This window comes from Saccostrea echinata, unplaced genomic scaffold, assembly GCF_033153115.1.
Source record: "Saccostrea echinata isolate AGI-Se365-2 ecotype Australia unplaced genomic scaffold, CSIRO_AGI_Sech_v1 ptg000028l, whole genome shotgun sequence".
Taxonomy (NCBI): domain Eukaryota; kingdom Metazoa; phylum Mollusca; class Bivalvia; order Ostreida; family Ostreidae; genus Saccostrea; species Saccostrea echinata.
The window spans coordinates 3322355-3340000 of NW_026889777.1; the positions used below are offsets into that span (position 1 = coordinate 3322355).

The 17646-nt window shown below is 33.6% G+C and overlaps 1 protein-coding gene and 1 long non-coding RNA gene across 2 annotated transcripts in view; one reads left to right on the top strand and one right to left on the bottom strand.

The window, feature by feature from the left end:
* Positions 1-17646, top strand: part of LOC133193909 (protein white-like) — a 47115-nt gene that overhangs the window by 6913 nt on the left and 22556 nt on the right. The window lies entirely within an intron of this gene.
* The window catches only part of LOC133194032 (uncharacterized), a 23921-nt gene continuing 7106 nt past the window's right edge, over positions 832-17646 (bottom strand). Inside the window, exons 2-5 of the long non-coding RNA XR_009722033.1 lie at positions 16067-16162; positions 12752-12856; positions 12436-12533; positions 832-3109 (exon numbers count right to left, since the gene is read on the bottom strand). This is a non-coding gene — a long non-coding RNA (uncharacterized LOC133194032). The remainder of the gene's footprint in view (positions 3110-12435; positions 12534-12751; positions 12857-16066; positions 16163-17646) is intronic.

A 17646-nucleotide genomic window follows, 5' to 3' on the forward strand; every position in this document is an offset into this window, starting at 1 on the left:
AGAGGAATGTTAAACAACATACAATCAATCAATATATAGAGAGTATAAGCCCAGAGTAGCTTGTTCTGATATCCACATTTAACTCTCAATGCTGTCGCCCACGTGGTGCAGTGGAAAGAGCCTATGCTCTAGAGTCGTGGAGTTAGTTGATCCTTTTGTCACATGTTTGAATCCCATGTGGGACATAGAGACTGGTCCTTTGTACAAACAGAGGTCCAGTGTCGCAGTAGATGCTGGCATGAAAAAGATCCCTCACTGCCCATTGGCCCTGAGTGCCGAGCATAGGTCATTTGCAGCTCTCCATCGGCAAGTGTTGGCATCTCCATATGAGTGAAGAATTCTCCAGAGGGATGTTAAACAACAAACAAACTCTCAATGCCCAAAACAGTTTAACCTAAAAGTGAATGCAGACATAGATTATTCTTTAGACCAAGTATAGTATACTCCATATTGTTTTGTTGAGGACACAAAGTTCACAGTGGACATCAAGTAGTTTTTCCTGCTATTTATACCCAGCTTCTTTTAAACCATATAGTCACTGAGTGCATTCGCTTTCCAACTAATTGATGAAGTTCTGACCTATGCCTACATTTGTTTAAATTCTTTCTGATGTAAGAATACATTTGACCAGTTGAAACCACATGTACTACATAAAATTTCAAGGTTGTGATTAAGATTCAGTAAAAGTTATGCCCCATCCAGTATAGCAATATGTGGATGCCATGTTCAATATACATATTTGCTATCATTAAACTTGCAGAGACCATGAATCAAAATAATTCAAATGCTTAAAAATCATTTTATTTTTACTGCTAGTCAAAATACAGTCACTCAAGCATATCCTTTGTTAATTTGAAAAAAAAAAAAGATAGTTTAACATTTATTATTAATATCATACCAAAGCACAAGATAGTGCACTTCTTACATAATCCAATGATTCATGCTGTGATTTTACCTATTTAGATGTTTCTTATTTACAGTTCAGTATACATGATATACCAGTACAATGTGACACTAACCTAGTATCAGTTAAATGGATCATTACTATTCTGTTTTTAAGAAGTTTGCAGGGTAAAAAGTATAATAAAATAAAAATGTTGATACATTTATTGATTGCATATGCTAAAAACTTTTATAAAATATCAAACATTGTATCATAACAGCTTTTACAAATTAATTCAATACATTCAAAGGTACAAAAATCAAATTATTTTCATCCACAGTTTTATCATATTCAGTTGAACAACAGCTACATCTATTATATAAAATGTATGGTAGTTGGCACTGATGGTATATATTCCTGAGCAAAGAAAAAACATACCTAATCAAAGAATACAGAGCTCACTTCTATAAATGTTATCTACTAGTAAGGCAAAGTCTCACTCAACAAACACTCTGGTAATGTATATCACCTGAATCCAAAATCTATGCAAGTTGGTCTGGGTTAGATTTAACTGCTCAATAACCCTGAAAATGTATGTTACATCCAGCATCAGAAGCAGGATACACCATCTATGTTTACTGATCACCAAAGAGTATATTGTTACTTTGAATGAACCTTCTCTAAAAAACTGGTCATTAATCCAGAAAATCTAAGTCAAATCAAGGATTGGTACCCTGAAACATTTACATGTACATACATCATCTTTGCAGGTTTGTTCAACATAGAGTTTATAATTACATGAGAACAGGACTGCTCAAAACACTTAATCTTGTGGAGTCCCCCATGTGGCGCAAAGGATAGAGTTTGTAATCTAGAGTCGCGAGTAAGGATTTAATCCTTAAGTCTCAGGTTCAAATCCACTGGGGATGTGGGGACCAGTCCTTTAGATTAGACCATATAAACCGAGGTCCCACCTAGCAGTTGATGTGGGCACAAAAAAGATCCCTTACTGCTCAAGGCCCTGAGTGCAAAGTATAGGTCAAATTTTGCAGCTCTCCACCAGCAAGTAGTGGCATCTCCATATGGATGAAAAATTCTTGAGAGGGATGTTAAACAACAAACAAACAAAAACAAAAAAAACTCATGAGGAAAATGTAGATCAGGTCAAGCATCTGAAGTAAATCTGTTAATGTGCTTTAATCCATGCAAGTTTGTCCAGGTAGAGCTTAGGAATGAACCTTGCTCCTTAAATTTTAACTGGGATGACAACGCTAGGTATATAGTAAGAACTCATCTAGACTGTCCAGAAAAGCTAAAAAATATTTAGCAATTTCTTACTTGCATGATTTAAAAAAATCTGCAATCTAACATTATTTCAAAAAAAATTTCAACACATTTTCTAATTTTCAACAAATTCAATGCACTATGAGACGATTTAACATTTCTTAACCACATACACTGTACTTAAAGTGCAATATACATGCATTATACTGTATGTTAAATCTTTACAGTTTTCTTCAAGTACTCTAATAGTATATGAAATATGAAGATTACCAACAGTGATCAAGCTTTAAAGTCCATTGAAACAATAAATAATTAGAGCAGAGCAAACACAGACCTCTAAAAACACCAGGTGCAATGGAGGAGAAAGCATTTCCTGCCATGTGCTCCTTGACATGATTGGGCAGATGGAAAAATCCACAAACAATTCAGTGTAAACAATTTTGATGAAAAACATTAGTCAACATTCAACTTAATGATCGATTGAATTTGCTACAACAATTAATTTACACGTAAGTGTACACACATGTATGCACACTAGATAAATTATTTCACAATATCCAAAATTGGACAATAATAGTTTCTAATCTAGCTAGACAACAGGAAATTTTCATTATTACTTAAATTACATGAAACTATTGAAGTCTGTGAGCTACCAAATTATATCTAAAAATTATACACATTTTAACAAGTGTTTACAGTTTAGTGTATTTATTATACACAAATGATGACTTAGTAATATGACATACTAGTAAAGTCCACAGATTGACTTCCAGATTTCAGCTCAAAGGCTTGAAGATTTTTAGTGGCTCTTTCATCATTTTTTTTTCACTGAATATTTTCATTTTTATTTTCAAGACGCTGTTTTTGTTGAGGTCTTTTAGCAGTTTGATGCAATCCAAGAACTCCAAGGGCAATTTAAGAACTCCTGAATTTCTTTCTTACCTGGAAAAAATAAAAATTTAAAAGTTTAAAATATATTCAACTTACATGAAGAAAACTAGTAAAACTAGTGATAATGTAATAGACATTTCAGATGTTCCAAAGCAGCTACATGTATCTAATTAAAAAATATAAAGTATGAAGTATTTAGAGTCACCTGTATTCTGAACAAGGGATATGTGTATTTGACAGACAGATGAATGAATAGACTGATCACTATAGAGCACCTTAGTCTTTTTTCAATAATCTTTATATTAGTGAAAATCAAATAGGAACTAGAGTGTTTCAAGGAATGTATATGTCACCTGCTAGGTATCGTCATTAAAGAGGTAAATAAATCTAAGAGTGGTCAGCTATTAATTTAATATTAGCATGGAGGTTCATGCATTTGCCTGGAAGGAAAAAAAGGATCCAAAAGTAAAAGACTGGGATAGAATCCGGCAATCAAAGAAAATATAGTTCCCCAGTCCTCAAATGAATAATTTAATTGAAATTATGAGGAATAACTATTTATCATTTTATTAATACACATGTAGGTGCTTCCGACAATCCTCGGAGGAAAGGAATTTCAGACTGTCTTTACTTTAATTGTCACTTTGTCAGTCAACATGATTCATTGTGGGATACTGATCCCAATGTATTTTCATAGTATTTAAATATAAGTTTGTGTGGTAACTGAATTTCATACAGTTTCAAAGTATAGTATCATGAGCTCAAAAACATATATGAATGCTAATTATCAAAACCCTGCCTCTCAAAATTTTGGAGATATAAGGTGTGACAGACGGACAGACAGACATCAGGTAAAGTGATCTCTAAGTGTCGTTCTGCTCTGCAGTTGACACAAAAATGAAAGTTAGTCAATTTTTGACCATGTATATCACTTCAGTGATGAAAGGAATGCTGAAGTGGTAAGTCTATCCTAATTTTTTGAAAATACGGCAACCCCATTGGTCAGAATATAATACATATGCTATCCAGCCTTAATTTCATTGGCATAAAGCAGCACAAAACACGATTTGATTGGATGGTGCAACTTGTTTTTCTAGGGGGTGCTGTTGCAACCCTGGAAAAGAAAACAGGACTGGGGCTTGCCCCTAGGGGGCACTTACCGACCGGAAGTAAACAAACAACAGAAACAGCAATACACTAGAAATATGTCCATAGGACATGTATGCCCGCCGAGTGTATAGTAATGCAACATGAAATTTTGTGTTAGTGTATGAAGTTTGATGAGAATATCTTGAAAAGTTTCTTTAAAATTGAAATTGAAATCTAAAAAAAATGGATATAGATGATAAATTCTCACCAAATTATGTATAGATGCATAGCCTTAGATATCAATATTTTAAATGGTTTTAAAACCATGCAAAATACAAATTGAAGGAAAGTGAGGTCAAGGTCACAGGAAAGGTCAAAAGCTTTTGAAATAGTTGAATAGGTCTTACTAATTATATATGTATCAGCATATTAAGTTTGATAAAAAATATCTTGAATGATTTCTTTAAAACTGAGCTAGTCACAAGCGTGGCGCCATGGTTAGAGCGTCTGCTCTAGAGTCGCGAAGTAAGGAGTTGATCCTTATGTCGCAGGTTTGAATCCCACTGTGGGACATGGAGACCAGTCCTTCGGATGAGACCTTATAAACCAAGGTCCCGTGTCACAGTAGGTGCTGGCATGAAAATGACCCCTCACTGCTCAATGGCCATGAGTGCAGAGTATAGGACAGAATTTGCAGCTTTCCACTGGCAAGTGGTGGCGTCTCCATATGAAAGTAAAATTCTCGAGAGGGACTGCAGATTACCTGTAATGATTGACCAAAATCCCTACTAGGCTTTAAACTCTTCATTCTTGACCTGTATTTCATCAAATAAGGTTTTTCCAGTTAATTAAGGTAAAATTACGAATTGTTAAAACTGTAAATGATTTTTTTTTTTTTTTTTTTTTTACCTGAGCCAGATTTTTACTTTTCTTAAAAGTGTCTATTTTTGACTGTTGGTTCCACCTATCTCAAGAAAATGATCTGTAAAAATAAATGTTAGAAATCATAATCTGTTCTCTACTATAATCATCAGAAAAGGTGTTGAAAATTAACAGATGGAGATAAAATCAGCAGTCATATTAAAGGCTTTTTTCAATAATCAATTTATTAGTGAAAATCATAAAAGTATTAGGCAAAAAGGAAAAATAAATGTTGTCATTAATTAACCTTGCATATCTCTACAATTTTCTGATAAGAAAATTATACCCGATAGATGCAATATAATCACCCTTTGCCTGCCCCTAAATTAAATTATGAAATTTTGATAGATTTTGATCTAGTAAGCAATTATTTAAAACAAGGTTCTTTTAGAGGTGCCTAGGGTCGAAATTCATAGAAAAAAAACTACAAAAAACGTGAAAATCTATTTCTATCATACTGGTTTATATTTATTACAAATGTCCTCATAGTCAGCATAGCCCAGAACAATAGACCGCAGACTCTCACCATGAACATTTTTAGTGTCCTGGTTCGAAACCATTTGTTGGCACATTTTTATTTTTTCAAACTTTTTACCTGTATAAACACTAAAGAACGAGTGCACTTATGGGCCCCGGTAAAATGTGAAAAAATGAAGGATTAAATTAAGCATAATTTTCCACCTCAGATCATTAATTGATATGTAAACCATAAGATTCAACAAATTTAATCGCTGAAATTCATGAATATACAAAGAGCAAAGCCATACAATGTGGTAGGGGTCAGACGACATTCGTGATTTTCTATAGTAAATCGAGGACGGTCATTCATTTCAAAGCTTTTGTTTATTGTCAGCCTTACATTGTACAAACTTGTGCGATTGACAAAAAATGCATTATACATTTATAAAACTTGTGTGAAAGTAGGAAATTTGTACATGATTAGGCTTGTACTTAAAATATTAAAAATGTATGAAAAGTTCAATGTTTTTCCTATAACAAGCAAGAGCTATTTACCTGTATGACCTATGTTGAACCCACCCGTGGAATAAATTATTTAAAATACTGGTAGTCACGTGAGTTCTACCCAGGTAAACATTCCTCAAAGATGCTCACTGTAAAACATAACCACGTTTTGTATCATTATATCAAAGTCAAGCCGCATAGAGAAGTTTGTATGTATTTGGTTTTAGGAACACGGGATGGTTAGGAGAGTTTAGTGTCGTTAAAATGTCATCATAAATACATTCATTTAACATTCATGCAAGACAAAGGTACTGGTATTGAAAGCCACCTAAATACACTTTTTTTTCATTTTAAAATTTAAAGGAACTAATGTTAATACTTATTGTATTATTTCAAATGCAAGCATGCAAATTTCTTAGTTTGATCACTATGGATACAGGTATCTATACAACTTCATTCAATTTTTTTCTCGGGTAAAATAGCACAAGAAGTATCATTCGGCAAACGCGCCTGTCAATGATCCACCATCAGATTGTTCAAGTGTCTGATTTAAATGTCTCCTCCCCTTGATTTAAATAAACGAAACTCAAAATAGGTTCGGTACGACTTTTCCGGATTTGGGGTATCTATAGGAATTTAAAAAACTTCATTTGTTTCAAATCCATGCTGATTTAGGTGATGTTTTAATGTGATTTTAATTAGAAATGTCCACTTGTGTTTAACTATTACCAAAAAAGAACAATTTGGTAATACATTCTAAAGTAATATGGCACTGAAAGGGCCCATTAAGCATTGCTTAAGTGCACTTGTCCTTTGATTTTTTAATACAGGCTTTTGCATTTTACTTAATATATTTTCTTCCTTAAATGCATGTTTGGTGTTAATATAAAAGACATCTATGGAAATGCAGATCATAAATTCTCTTTAACTAAACGCAATCAACCGGAACTAAACCTCATGAATCATTCACTTTGTGTTACTCGATACTGCAGGTGTCATGAAAAAAAATCATGCCGAGCAATAATTGCTGTGTTTGCCTTTCAAGAATATTATGACGTGTAATAGTACTGTTGTGCCAGTGGGAGAGATACTGTTCTATGCAGAGTAGATGCAGTTCATTCCTCGGGAAAAATGTGTGCATTGGCGATATGTTATGCTAAAAATGCATGAGGGTTTTCAGATTAGAAAAGAATGTGGTAAGGTCAGTTAAGGTTTTATGTCCCATTGCCATTACTCAGTCAGACATCAAGAATGACCCTCAAACAAAGGATGCATCATTCTGTAAATACTGAGGTAGGATCACATGAACACACAGTTGAGTAGAATGAAATATATCGAGATAACAATCAGTATTCAAGCTCAAAAGCCCATCAAAAAATACAAAATAGGAGCAGAGCAAATACGGACCTCCAAAACATCAGAGGTGGGATCAGGTGCCATGGAGGAGTGAGCATCCCCTGCAGACCAGTCACACCCGCTGTGTGCTCCTTGTCACGACTGGGAAACAATAGAAAAATCCATACACAATTCAGTGTGTAAATAATGGCCTAACAATAAGTATGAAAAACGTCAGTCAGAATTTTACTTAATGATAAATTGTATTTGCTGACAAGGTCATTGTATCGACCACAGAACTTACTAAATGATGACTTTAAACAAGACTGCTGATATTCTTGTTTCAGCAATTTGTTTGTCAATAACTTACCTCCTTTTAAAAATTGTTCATACATAGAGGATGCTCTTGCGTATCGAATCAACTGAGAGATATAAACCCCACATGCCGGTGATGAAGGTATATTGCTGAATAAGTAAGGGAAGTTGACGATTGAAAAGTTAAAGTCATCACATTTATCATAAAACTTGGTTGTTAGATTACCATTAATGTAGAACTAAAGCAATACATGAGAAACAAGAAACTACACACATGTGACCTAAAGTCAGTGACCGAAACATATATCGGTAAGCTTTTTCTAAAGACTGAAACCAATATTGGTCCTATAGGTCATCTCATATTTTTAACTAGAAGTGTTCCTTTGATATACTATATTTTACTTAATTTCTATAGACTTATTATACCCTGGAAAAAAAAGGAAAACAGGAACTACATGTTTAAATGACCCCGACCACCGAGGTTAATCTAAAGTTTGTCCCTGCCTACCTGAAAAACAGACTGCCTCGGGCAGTCAGTAATTTCCAACTCTGGTTATGAGATGCTAAATGTTTAATATTTACAATTAAATGCTTATATTTACATTTTTAAATTCCTGATAGATTGAGAAAGTCGATAAAATCATTTCTATATTAAGTCTGTATACTGTATAGAGGGAAAATAACTCGCGGTGTTAATATTCGCTATATTCACGGTGTGAATAAATCCGTGAATTCAAGAAACAGTGAATAAGTTTTCAATAACCTACATGTTATATTTGGAAATCTGAGAATAGACTACGATAGGTAAATATACGTGCAGTGCATAGTCATTTCAGTAATTACGAATCGTACTTGTCATTCAATTATTTTAATTATCATGCTTGACATTAATTTAGATCACCCAGCAGATAATAACCTGTAGTTGTAAAAAAAAAAAAACTGTTTTAATAGCCAACGCTACATGTTTCATCTATCAAAACACTAGGGTCATGGGTTTTGAATACCCGTACGTAGCTATGTTACAACGTGTATTTGTTACCTACATTATCATATTTTTATCGACATTTTGGTTTTAAAAAATCATTCAAATAACTATCGAACTTGCTGATGTATATATAAATCTACCGTTGTTCGTGAAGTGAATACATAACGCTGATTAATGCCTTCTATCTATGCTATGGATTAAACGGAAATAGACATTGAAGGGAGGTACATGTAACCTTAGTTATATACCGCAAATTCAACAAACCGCGATCGTGTCAGAGGAGAGAAAAACATGAAAATTACAACCCCTGAAATTAATCCCCTATACAGTACTTCAACCGAGAAATTAGTTGAAACTGTGACAGAAAAGAAGCTGAAAATGTTCAATAGTTTAGAGACAATACTTGACACATGATGACTGAACAAGAACAGATAGCAATAAGTAATTTAAATGACTCAGGTGAATTATAACCTGTTCAATCTTAGATCCATCTTTTTTCTAATATGAGGGTTGATCCAAAAGTTCATGGAATTTAATTATTTCTAAAATTTTATTGTGATTTGATGAAAGCAAACAATAGGCATATTTATCTGTTTATAATATAGAGTCATTATGCAACAATACTGGAAAATTTCACCACGTTCCAATTACCAATAAGGTCACATGAGCTTTCTGAACACTGATAGTTGTAAAATCCGGGGGAGACTTCGACGTAACGTCAAGTTAAGTATGTCATGTCATGTTATAGGAGCATCTCACCCTCATGTTCAATTCAACTAAGTAATTCTACAGAATATTCTGCCTTTTTCTCCGGGTATCCACCAATCGACTTATCTTTTATTATATTACACTCATATTTCAAAAATACTCCCCATCTTTCCATATGATGTTCCAATTTCAGTAGCAAAGTCAAGCACAGTACGTCAGCGGTCAACATCCATCAACGCTTAATTTGTCTATGAGAAAAACAGACCCTCCCAAAAGCAGCCACACCTTTAATCAACCTCCAAGGAAGTTCTATTGTTCTTAAATTTCTCACGCCACTGGAAAATCAGTTGCTAAATGCATTTTTCTCCAGCCTGTATCAGTAGTATACCCCTTTAAGTCAGAGTGTTCCTAAGATTTTAACAAAACTTATAACTTGACTGAAATGTGACGTTCTCTAACAATTAAAAGATGAACAAGAAATCATCAACTAATAATCTAAATATCAAGTTAAATCAGTAAAACTCTCACAGACAGGTATATTAGTGGTCAAGCAATCGTAATAATGACAAAATTCTCATTTTATTTGCCACTTAGCGCAGGTTTTTTCTTATATCACGTATTAAGAATTAAAATGATAATGAACGAGTAAATGTCTCCCCTGCATTTTAAAACATCCTTTGCTATGGCAACTGCCATAGAGTTACTATCATTAATATTTAAATATTTTTTTATTAAAAAAATTCAACAAGTGTCTATATTCTTATTTGTAATTTTCAACCACTTTCACTAATAAATAAATAAAATAAGAAGAAATTCCATGAACTTTCGGATCAATCCTCGTACATGTCAGTCATTAAATTTATATAATATACAGTATGCATAAGGGAGACCAAATGCATTATTACTGCATTAAGAAGACCAACCACTATCCATATGTAAATCAGTATTCAACCAGTTTCACTAATAAAAAAATTAAATATGAAGAAATTCCATGAGCATTTGGATCAACCCTCGTACATGTCAGTCATTAAATTTATATAATATACAGTATGCATAAGGGAGACCTGATGTATTATTACTGCATTAAGGAGACCAACTACTCTCCACATGTAATTCAGTATTTCACCGCTTTCACTAATAAATAAAAAAAAAATATGAAGAAATTAGTGATGAGACATCAGTTAATTTTCATAATCGAACATCGGTTGGAATCGGTTACTGCTTCTGATGCGATTTCACCGATTATAATCGGATTTCTTCATAGTTTTGTATACAAAAAGCAGACTATTACAATAATTTCATTTATTTCTTTAACACGAATATATAAAATACATAATATATTATTTTCTTTGTTGTTTTGCTTCTTTTACACTTTTAGACCTAAAAATATTTACAGTGGACACCCAACATGGCTGCCTAGCAGCAGAAAACGAACTTCAAAAAGTTGTGGGGGGAACTGATCACTCTATATTTAAGGTAAATGTTGACTAAGTTGCATATTTTATATCTCAAATAAAAGATACAATTAATATTTTTTGAATAAAAAGAATCAGCTGATTGATCAAACCAAAGAGCAAACACAGATTTGGCAGAAAAAAAAATTCACCCTGGGTTAAATTGAATGGGTCGGTCGGGTTATTACAGGAAACAAAAATAATTTTTTTTAGGCCCTATATTTGCATCTTCGATTCTTAATCACCTCTGCTTCGTGCTAGTTGGCTAGTATCAGATGCAGATGCCATTTTCTTTCATTAAGAAGAAATAAATTTTAAACCAGAAATGGATAATTCCGGAAAGTATTGTATTAGAAGTATGTTTCCGATGATCGATTATGAAAAACTATAATCGATCATCAGAATCGGTAGCATTTTTTTGTTGACAATCGATGTTTTCTGATTATCGGTACAACACTAGAAGAAATTCCACGAACTTTTGGATCAACCCTCATACATGTCAGTCATTAAATTTATATAATATACAGTATGCATAAGGGAGACCAAATGTATTATTACTGCATTAAGGAGACCAACTACTATCCACATGTAAATCAGTATTCAACCATTTCACTAATAAATAAATAAAATATGAAGAAATTCCATGAACTTTTGGATCAACCCTCGTACATGTCAGTCATTAAATTTATATAATATACAGTATGCATAAGGGAGACCTGATGTATTATTACTGCATTAAGGAGACCAACTACTCTCCACATGTAAATCAGTATTCAGAACTTGAGATTTTAATACCCTAATAATTTACATGTTTAGTTACATGAACTAAATCTATTTACCTTTGTCATAACGCAAGAACTGTTTTACATTCAGCCAACTTTAACATTACACATGCATACAGTGTATGCCATGCATTAGGAAGACCAGATGCATTATTTCAACATTAAAGAAACTAACTACAGTGGAACAATTAGACAGATTTCCAAAATGTTCATTCCAATACCATAGTAATTTCCCTTAATTTGTTTGTATTTAGATGACTTAAATCAATTTATCTCAGCCAGAATTGGAACAAAAACACTAATCATAAAAGTGGCCAAACACATGAACAGCCAGATGGACATGATGATTCCTATGCTTATATACACCCAAAGTTGCCAAAGTAGAGCAGATGCAGTGGTTAGAGCGTCTACTCTAGAGTCGCGGAGAAAGAAGCTGATCCTTACATCGCGAGTTTGAATCCCACTGTGGGACGTGGAGACCCGTTCTTCAGATGAGACAGAGGTATTAACCGAGGTCCCATGTCACAGTAGGTGCTGGCTCGATAAAGATCCCTCAATGCTCAATGGCCGTAAGTGCTGAGTATAGGACAAAAATTTGCAGCTCTCCATCGACAAGTGGTGGCGTCTCCATATGAGTGAAATATTCTCAAGAGGGACGTTAAACAACAAACACTATACACCCAAAACTTTGTTTGCAGAAGATTTTGTGATACATGCTTTACAAGTATACATATTGTTCATAAAGGAATAAAAATGCTATAATATATCATTAAGGAAAGCAACTGAAATTAAATGTGCACTTCTAATTGAACTAAACAAAATTACCCTTTGTCAGAATGTAGATTTATAAACAGGAAGGCTGTTTTTCTTCATTTTTTCCATGTCAGATTCAGACTGTTCTTGAAAAAATTCTGGCATACACCCTGTAAAAGTGAACAGTGCAGATAATAAAGGCTTCTAAATAAACTGCATAATATTTAAATGATCCACTTAAAAGGGATAACAAATGCATTTAACTCCATCAAGGAGACCAACTGATATCCATATATATATAAATCAATACATGTATTTTAATTGTGATACATGTATTTTAATATCCTAGTAATTTACATGTTTAGTTTCATGAAATAAATCTATTTACCTTTGTCCAATGACCAATGAGCACAAGCACTGATTTTTCCTCTTTTTACTTAACGGAATCACCAGGGCCAGTCTGCGGTCCATATGATTCTGGCATATGTACACTCTGTAAAATGCATATTTGTACCATGTACAGGCATATGAACAATATTTCTATACTACATACATGCATCATTAAACTTAATAATCTTTTTTTCCCAAAATTCATTATTCATAGTGTTTTGCTGTTAGCAAAATTCAACAAAAACTATACCGTATATATACTTGCCTATAAGGTGGTTCACCTATAAGTCAGTTGTATTTTTTGAGGTTATTTTAGAGGGATTTCCTATTGACCCGCTTATAAATCGGTACAACTTTTTGCCAGAATCAATTGACAATTTCAAATCAATGCTCTGATGTTTTAACCTGGTTTCAAAATACTAATCTTTTTATGACTCACCTATAAGCTGGACATAGAGTATATACAGTACCTGCATTATACATGCATTAGGAAGACCAAATGCATTATTGCAATATTAAAGAGACCATTGTGGCAAATGAAATCAATGTATGAATTGTATTCAAAACTACAGGTGTACTAATTTGTCTGAAGTATATCATGATATAATGTGATACACAAAGACTTTAACAGGATATGTACATATACCCACATGCCTAAATGTAACAACAGGAATTATCGTTCTACAATGATTTATTGAAATTGCCAATATGAATAAACAAAAGCAAACTTTGTTTTGATTGTATGAACTTTAAGTTTTCTTTTTACACCACGGTCAGATAATCTAACTATCCCCCCTGGTTGGCTACCGGGTCCTTCGTTCGACTGCCTTATCGGACATGATATTTACTGAAGATTTGATTTTTGGTACTGACTTTTAAACTCAAAATAATGTCTTTAATTGTTTAATCTCTTGAGTTCAATATCACTTTGATGTGTTCAGTGTTTACTTTGATATGTAATGATGTGTATAAGCGTGTATTTTCGATAATTTAAATTTCTAGTACAGTAATCGTCCCCAAGCCGCTGTTTCATTATCGTGTCATAGTATCTCTGAGAGTGCATTTTATTAACACCTCCAAATCACCTGGCCTGCGTAATTATATTTAACTACCAAAAACAACAGCTTGGGACTAATAAGGTGTGATTATAAGCAATGGTCCCATGAAGCCTGTGCTAGACCTAATGGAAACGTTCAACAGACCGTAAAATTAGCATAATGGGAATATTGTGTACTAAGGTGTGAATTCAGCGGAGCGAGAATTTGTTGGACTTCGAGATAACGCATGTGTTTATAGCACTTGGGACCGTAAATCTACTTCGAGATAAGTGAGGTATTCGAGATTTCCGTGTTCGAGATACCGGGGTTTTTTAAAATCATAAATATAATAAAAACGGCCGGGACCGTTGATTCACTTCGAGATATCCATGGTATTCGACATACCGGTGTTCGAGATACCGAAGTTTACCTGTATATCGATACATATCTAGATTAATGAATATATCGTATCAAAAACAAGAGGCCCATGGGCCACAATGCTCACCTGAGCACATTGGCTAGGAAAAAGCACAAATCACTTCAGTATTGAAAAGTTTAAAGGGGAGGGGGCTTGGATTTTGAACTACCTGAGGATGCTTCCATATCAATATAACAAATGGCTTTACTGTTCTTGAGCAGAAGATTTTTAAAGATTTTTTTCCTATATATTCCCTTGTTAAAAATTTGATCCCCCATTGTGGACCCTCCCTACCCCCCCCCCCCCCCCCCATCATTTGAACAAACTTGAATCTACACTACCTGAGGATGCTTCCATATCAATATGACTAAACATGGCTTTTCTGTTGATGAAAAGATTTTTTCCTATATATTCCTATGTAAAAATTTGATCCCACATTGTGGCCCCACCCTACCCCTGGGGTTTATGATTTGAACAAACTTGAATCTACACTACCTGAAGATGCTTCCATATCAATATGACAAAACATGGCTTTGCTATTCCTGAGAAGAAAATTTTTCAAGTTTTTTTCCCTATATATTCCTATGGAAAACTATGATCCCCCATTGTGGCCCCACCCTACCCCCAGGGGTCATGATTTGAACAAACTTGAATCTACACTACCTGAGGAAGCTTCCATATCAATATGACAAAACATGGCTTTGCTGTTCCTGAGAAGAAGATTTTTCAAGTTTTTTTCCCCTATATATTCTTATGTAAAACTATGATCGCCCCTTGTGGCCCCACCCTACCCCGAGGGGTCATGATTTGATACAAACTTGAATCTTCACTACCTGAGGATGAATCCACATCAATATGACTAATTGTGACTTTGTTGTTCTTGAGAAGAAGATTTTTCAAGATTTTTTTCTACATATTTCTATGTAAAATTTTGATCCCCCATTGTGGCCCCACTATACCCCTGGGGGTCAAGATTTGTACAAAAATTAATCTACACTACCTGAGAATGATTCCATATCAATATGACTAATTGTGGCTTTGTTGTTCTTGAGAGAAAGGTTTTTAAAGATTTTTTTTCTATAAATTCCTATGTAAAATTTTGATCCCCCATTGTGCCCCCCCCCCCCCCCCCCCGCCCGGGGGTCATGATTTTGTACAAACTTGAATCTACACTACCTGAGGATGCTTCCATATAAATTATGACTAATTGTGGCTTTGTTGTTTTTGAGCCTTTGGCTCAGGTGAGCTAAAAATAACTTAATTCCAATACATTTTGGGCAGGCAGTTTTTTTTATGCAATTCTGTGAAAAACTTGGGAATTTCAATCACCAAAGATTATATTTACCGGTAACTGTTTTGAATTAAAACTGATCAAAAATGATATAATCATTAAGGAGGTAGCACTCTTAAATGATTATTACAAAATCATAAAAATACAAAGACAACTTTACTTAACATGTTGATTTTACAGTCAAGATAAGTTTGAATTTGAAGTGTAATTTTTAAAGACAGTGAGACCAAAAAATTAAAAATGAGTAAAAAACAATTATTATTTTTATAAAATTCATGCATAATGATTCATAAGACTTTTTTGACAGAATTGTTAAAGAATTCAATATATTGCATATCGCATTAAAAATGTCTTTCTTTTTTTTTTTTTTGCTCAATACACAGTCCTAGCAAAAATGATATACAACAAGGACTTTGATTGGATTATTAACATTCATTCGATTGATCATAATTATTAACTGTTATTGCACTTTCATTTTCAAAATGTTGTTAGGTACATTGTTCACTCTTTTGCATTGATATTATAATTTATAAAAGAGTATTTTAGCAGAAAAAATTATCAATTTACCTTTCTTGGAATAAAGACATGTTGACCCTTGAGCTGAGATTTTCTCTCTTTCCATAGATTTGTTACACTTGGGTCCACATGATTCTAGCAGAGACCCTGTAAAAAAGGACTTAACTATGGAAAAGCATGAAGAATATATGCCTATTATACATATCTTAAATTCTAATGAAAACAATGTTTTTTAATTAAGATCCATATATTTCTAATGATTGACATAATACAAATTCAAAATAAAATATGCATATCTACATTATACACTGTACCTTAAGCAGACCAATTGCATTATTACATCCTTCAGGAGACCAACTTAAATCAATGTTTGAGAACTACATGTACTTGTGAGAACAATAAATTTGTCTACTTTACAGTACTAAATGTACATGGAATCTATAGGATCATGTTACTTTAATTGACCTGCCTTAGTTCAACACAGTAATCTAACAAAGAAACTGAGCCAAAACAACATTTTAAGACTTTTTGAACAGTGCATGTTCCTATCATTTCAAAACCATTACCAGTAAAAATGCTAATATAGGAAAATGATGACAATTAATTAATATTGTACTTTCAGGTATATTAGATGAATTAATCTGATTGGTCAAGAAACATTTGTTAAAAAGCACTATTATCCGCTGAATAATGAAGCCACGCCCAGTGTCGCAACAGTCAACATTGTTTGACGACGGGTGATATTCCAAAAAATAGTGACTGCGCAGATTTATGCACTCAAGGTTCACTATTATTTGTATTTGTATAAAACATTCAGTATAATATAATAAATATTGCATGTAGTTGAGTGTAATATTGAAAATTTTCATCCCTCGAAAACCAAATACGTCAAAAAGGGGATGGGTTTCTTTTCCAACTTCTACATAGTTTCGCCCCTGCAAAAACTGGTATAGACCTTGGAAATGTTTAAACGGGCTAAGAGAAATCAAATGCATCAAGAGTACTTAATTGTTTTTACCCAAGTTACATGCCAAAAAAGATTCAGAGAGAAGTCACATAAAGTTAACGTTGATTTGAACTGAAGTTAGGGTGTCAAAAGTCATTCACGTCCAAAAGTGACATTGATCATGTGTGGTAGATAATAAACTCCTACGAGCTAAATATGCTGCCATAATCAAGTGAGGATCTTTCCCTAATCCTATATATAAATCCATTTACAATATTATATGCACTTAAGCAGCTGTTTATGACATTGTAAAATCATATAAACTAGACCGGTTTATATAATTTATATCAATTTATATAATTAATAATATAATTTATATAATTTTATCAAGATAAGTGTATGGGGTAGAGGGAGCAGACATTGAGAATCAATGTTGTCGGACCTCATGAAACTAAACTGTCTTCCAAATAACCCGGGAGTCCAATGCCAGGGACCTGTTAAATTTCCAGCTGGGCATGTAAAAATTGCCAAATTACATGTCCGAAGAGGGCATATGTGAATCTTCTTTCATTGTACGATCTTTACTTGCCATTTATTCTGTCCTACCCCCATTATTCGCTTAAACGTTGCTATATGTAATGTCGATGGATTGCCTGTCTACATTCTCGATACGACCTGTCAAATG